The 5862-nt window shown below is 38.0% G+C and overlaps 1 long non-coding RNA gene across 1 annotated transcript; it reads right to left on the minus strand.

Annotated features, from left to right (window-relative positions):
* Window positions 1-519: 519 nt before the first annotated feature.
* LOC134172836 (uncharacterized) lies at window positions 520-5428 on the minus strand. The gene is made up of 4 exons (XR_009968033.1): window positions 5248-5428; window positions 1787-1952; window positions 1301-1351; window positions 520-829 (listed from the first exon to the last, which is right to left on the minus strand). It is a non-coding gene; the product is annotated as an uncharacterized LOC134172836 (long non-coding RNA).
* Window positions 5429-5862: the final 434 nt, after the last annotated feature.

The raw sequence follows: 5862 nt of genomic DNA on the forward strand, positions 1-5862 counted from the left end.
CAGAAATTTTACATGTTATGTCCAAAATAGAAACCAGTGTTTTTAAATAGATGGTGAATCTTCTTTTCACATCATTTGTTTTATATGCGATTCAGAGAAGGGTAAACATTGATCTTTGCACAGCCTGTGTTGGGATAAGTGACAATCTCCCTATACAGTAATAGGTTTTGCAGGAAATGATGCCATCTTGTTTTCACATAGGCTATGGGCATAACATAAAACTGACTTTCCCATTAAAAATGCTCTTTGTACAATCGCTTTTCTATTTAGACTTTTTGAAACAGAGAGGCAACTCTTTATTAATATGTTATTCATTTAAATCTTTGATATTGAGTAATACGACCACATTTCAAATAAAGACAGCACTTAAAACATGTTTCAGAGCAACTAAAACATGAGCATAATGTATCAGGAAAAGTAAGATATGGAGGTCTTGGAAGCTAAGTTCAGATTGCTGAGGCAAATGCTTTGACCCAGTATGCCCCCAACCAGGTTTTTGCTTCCAGAGTCAGGAACCAGATAAGTTACACCAGGTATCCTGCAAAGAACCAGTGGGCATGTGGGCAGATGGTGTACAGGAGAAGGTTTAAGTCTGTTAGACATTAAGCGAGGTACATGAGGAGAGCCTAGACAGAAAAACAGTCTTCACCTTAAACCAAAGTGCAACTAGATTGCTGGCACAGAGTGTTTACATGTTCCAGGGCATTACTTAGATCTAGAGCGAGTGAAACTGACAGGAGCCAAGGGAGAGCTTTGGTCAGACACACACCTGCAAGAGATGTCAGAAACACCAGGGTAGCTCCTTGTCTCAGAGAGGACAGCTCTTAAACTGGGAATGAAATGGAGAGAGACAAGTTGCAGTTGCAGACCAGGCTGTTAGGGGAGGGAATTGAATAAGAGCAGGCATATTGCCCATATTGATAAAGAAGCCCTTGAGTGTCCATACACTGAGGCCAACGGCTTCAAAGCAGAAACCTCTTAACTACATTTCCTGATGGTGTAAAATATGGCCATGATTTTTTAGAAACCTATGTGCAAATCTGAATTAGACAGAATAATAGAGAACCTGACTATAAACCACAGATGAAGACAGGCTGAAAGAAGTTAAGTTATAAACATTAGAAACAGCATTACAGCACACCATAGATTCAGTATCAGTCTTCACCACAGAAAATACAGTCAAGATACCTATCCAAGCCCTACCCTTATCAGGAAATAAAGAGCATGCTATGTCAGGCTGAGCTGTCAAAATAAGAAGAGTAGGAAAATTAAACTGATAAATTAAAGAGCAGCATGTCACCTGACTGATGGCATCCCTCCAGGAGATCTCTTAGAAGCATAGCTGCTGTTTCTAACAAAGAATACAGAATAGTTCATTAAAAAATACAGAATTGCAGGGTAGCAAACACTGCCCTTTCCTTCCAAAAAGAGAAACAGGGGAATTCTCAGTTACAAGCTACAAATCCTCAGAAAAGTTTTTGGAACAACTCATTATGACAAAAGTACAAAATCACCAAAATAAGAACATTATGAGGCCAAGCTAGCAGAGCTTTTGTTAAGGAAAATTGTTCTTCTCTAGTCTATTGTAATGCATCAACAGTGTTAAACAATGGATGATGAAGACCATTTTGTAAATAAGTTCACTTGAAAGCCCAAGTATTTAATTGAAAAACTATTTCCTGAGGAACCAATTAGGAAAACAAAGGAATCATGTAAGAAGAGTGAATATTCTGATGTAGTTCAGAAAGTGATTTGACAAAGCTGCAGCAAAAAGTATATAACTTACTCCTAAATTTGAAACTCATAATGAAATATTGCTGAGCTATTTCTGAAGCTGCAATTAATAAGAGAGATTGTTTGGAAAAGGGCTAAACAGCCATATCAGTATTTGCTGGTGACAACACTTTGTTTAGATGTCCAGACAAAAGAAAGTGCTTGACACTTCGGAAAGCCTTTAAAATAAATAACAAGGCAGCACTTGAAAAACAAATTCAATGTGAAGTACAAGATAAATTTAGGGACATGGGATACTAGATTTCAAGGAAGCTCCTGAGGCATCAGATTCTACTGTTTGCTGTTACAGGCAACCACATCATATAACTTCATACAGTTTATCAAGTTCCAGTTTTTGTTCTAATCAGAATGATCATACACAGTTTTGATAAACAATCTTGGAATAAAATTTTAATTGTTTATAGGAACATTCAAGCATATTACAAGCTACTATGAAACAATGATTAAAAAGAATTAAAACTTCCTTTGACTCTAGTGTTTAATGTCTTTTAATTAACTTTATAAAGTGGAGCTTGAAATATATCTCAAATAATATTATATTATCCTAGTGTAGGGAAAACCCCTACACAAAGAGATATATATGTATATATATATATCAGCTAATATTGGGGATGAGGCATTTTACAATCATTCCCTTTTTTATTTTTCGGCACCAGCAGAGAATGGAAGAGCCCTTCCTGTGGTTATCTCCATGCGGCCTTCTGTGCCTTAATGTATTTCAGCACTTCAGCCTTCATAAATACTTTTTCTAATTACAATAGCCTGAAATACCCTCCTATAGAAGTTTTGGTTGGTTGGTTTAATTACAGAAAACTGGCATGGTGGACAGGAGAGCACACTAAAGATTGTCTATCTAACACCACTTGTAATGTTGGAGTAAAGCAGTGGGATGACAGCAGGACAGTGGCGCAGGCAGAAAGCTATTAGGAGCAGTAGATGAGCCCAGGGTTACCGGCACCCCAGCAAACATATCCCTGCCTGCTGGATGCTATTCCTCAGTCCCAAAGATCAGGGCTCTGCCTCTGCTGTTTTAGCTTAGTTTTGAACTTATTTCAAACATCCTAAGTCCAGAGAGGTTGTTAGTAAGTTGAGGTCCACAGAGAGATATAGCTTTCATTGTTTGAAACAGTTCAGTCACAGTAGCTCGAAGAAAAATGCCAAAGAGCAGCTACAACATTACTAATCTCAGAGTTTAAATCTGATATCTCCTTGGTGACCAGATCTTCTAAAACTTATTTCCCCTTGATATTATAATTAGATGATGCTTTTGTTTTGTTGTTTTTTTTTTTTTTTTAAATACAACATTTTACCATCATTTGCCCAAATCTTTTCTAAGGAAACAGAATGTGATAAATTGCTTTTTTTAGTGTCCTTAAATCTTGGCAATATTTTTGTACCATGTAAAACTCAAATTGTAGACTATATCCTCAGCAGGAGCTCAAAAGCTATGCCAGGAATTTCCACCTATAGAAGTGAGCTGAGACAAAGATGATTTTGCCATTTTGATTTTCTCCTTTCCATTTTGAAATAGAAACCCTATTTCAGTGTCTCCTGGTTAAAAAAAAAAAAAAAAGCTGTCAGAAAGTTGTGACAGACTGATAAGGGTATTTTAATTCCAGAAAACAAATGCTGTAGTCTAGTTCTCAAGTTTCTGAACATATTTTTTATATAGACAAAATAAGTTTTTACAGAAATGGAGCCTTAATATGAAATAAATCAAAACATTGTTCCAGAACTGGTGAAACATCTTAATCACATTTTAAAAGTGTTTCTTCCAGACTAATTTTAAAATTTTTAATGAACCATACTTCATTTGAAGTGGTGGAAGAGAATTTCAGAGGTGCCTTTAACAGTAGATTCCTGAACAGCCCTTTCCTGAGCTCTGATGCGCAAGACACTGGATTTTAACTGTCTGTAACCAAAATGGTGAGTCTGACTGAACAGAACTCACCCTATACCCAACTCTTCACACATGCTTTGTATACAAATACCATTCAAAGATAAAGCATAGTAGCTTTCTAGGTCTTACGTATCAGAGAAACGCAGCAAAAGCCTACCCAAAAGCACAGAGATGGGCAGCAGTTCTCCAAAGGACCAGACTGGTATGATGGCTGTTTTGCAACTCACTGCTTCTGCACTAGGCAGCGCACAATTCCTGCTCACCATTGGTGTCTCCCAGTACCCCTCACCGCTGCACAGACAGTTTCTTCCTGCTGCCACCCTGTTATTGCACAGTGGTTTTTGGAGATGATATCTGCAGCCACAAGGACAAAGGGGGCTTGTCTGTTTTAGGAATGCTGCTGAACCAGACAAAACCACTGTTATTTTCACTGTAACTTCTTTATCTTGACATCTACCTCACCAAGACAGAAAACAAGCCTAAAAAAGAGAGACTTAATTATATTTCTTATTTCTGACAGTCACTAGTGCAATAACATTCTCTCCCACATAGGTCACAGAAAATAAGATTGGAGGGATCTGAGAAGATTGGAAGTCTGATAAATTATTCACAAGAGAAGCACTGAGGTTCACTTGTGGAGCTGAATTTTTTCATGGGACTGAGTGACTTTCATCAGTCATTTTATTGACCAGTGTAGAAAAATGCAAGTTAATGCACATGGGAATACCCCCCATCAAAACATAAAACCTGCTCCAGCACCACAACTCTGACTGTTGCTAAATCAGTAATGGGATCTTGGAGTTATAATGAGTAATTTTGTAGATCTGTCACCTCACTGCTTAATAGTGATCAAACAAGCCAGCTAAATACTAAGAGTCATTAGGAGACAAGTAACAAGAAGACAGAGGGTATCGTGATCCTACTGAATAAATCTGTAGTTTGCCTGCATCTCAGGTATCATGTTTTACACTTGGCTTCAGTTCTGAAAACGTAAAAAGATGACTGTAAAACCAGGAAATGTTCTGAAAAGAGCATAATGAAAAATCACTTTTGTGTAAGGAATGGCTGAATAAACTACAGACTGCAGACTGTAATAATGTGTACAGTCATTACTGGCATGGGTGTTTAGGAAGTGACTGTTTACTCTCTATTCTATTGCAAGAGGTCAGGACAAAGACAAGCTGGATTGAACACAACGGAGGTAGTTAGCAAATTAGTCCTCAGAGAAGCCACATTTGGTTCAGAAAGCCTTTGAGCTGAAGTTGGAAAATAAAACGGTGGCTAGGGAGGACATGGCAGCAGCATATGCATGCATCCTGCTGCCCTCTAGGTCATCTATTTCTTTTAAATGCAGACACAAGATATTAAGGAATAGAAACCTTCCCTTGAGGCTTAGGCACTCAGATAAATAAGACTTCCATGTTGTCCACAGGAAAAATGAATTAGTGTTCAAATTAGGGTGCAACCCCCCAAACAAAAAACTCAATATATTTTGCAGTTTTCAGCCCTAAATAGACCACAAAACATGCCTAAAAATAATCAGCCAAGCTTACCTTCAAAGGCAGGGCTCTCTTCCTGATATAAGAAAAAAACAGCTCTTTACCTACTGTTCAGAAAGTCCCAGCACAAAGTAAGCCCTCAGCCTGCCTTCACTCCCCACCTTTATAGGCTGCAGCTCTGATCTGTGACCAACCAAAGGCTGAAAAGCACCATCCCAAATGAAAAACATTTAGGCTACAGGGTCATCACGCAACCCATTTCAACTGAGAAAAGGACCCCCTGAACTTGTGGTACTCTTGGGAACTTCTCCCAGTTCCTGCAGTGCCTCTACCTCATACATCACCCCAATTTTTCCAAATACAAGTGTTTATTAGACTGTGACTTCAGCTACAGGAAAATTAAAGTCACGTGTTTCAAAAGAGATTTAGGAACTTAGTAGCTAGAGGTAATGTAGAAAACAAAAACATGGAGGTTGCTAATAAATGATGATCTAAGAGAGAGTTTTGATCACTAGCTTTCATTCATCTATTCCTTTCAGTCCCACTTAATTTAAACCAGTGAACTAACTGCACATTTCTTGTATTAAGATAAAACTGCTGCTAGTCTAACAGCTGTCAGTGAATCTTGAACCTCTGCTACATGTATTTAATTGTTCTGCTCCTTTAAAA

This window comes from Pezoporus occidentalis, unplaced genomic scaffold (assembly GCF_034315485.1).
Source record: "Pezoporus occidentalis ecotype Australia unplaced genomic scaffold, CSIRO_AGI_Poc_V1 ctg48, whole genome shotgun sequence".
NCBI lineage: Eukaryota > Metazoa > Chordata > Aves > Psittaciformes > Psittacidae > Pezoporus > Pezoporus occidentalis.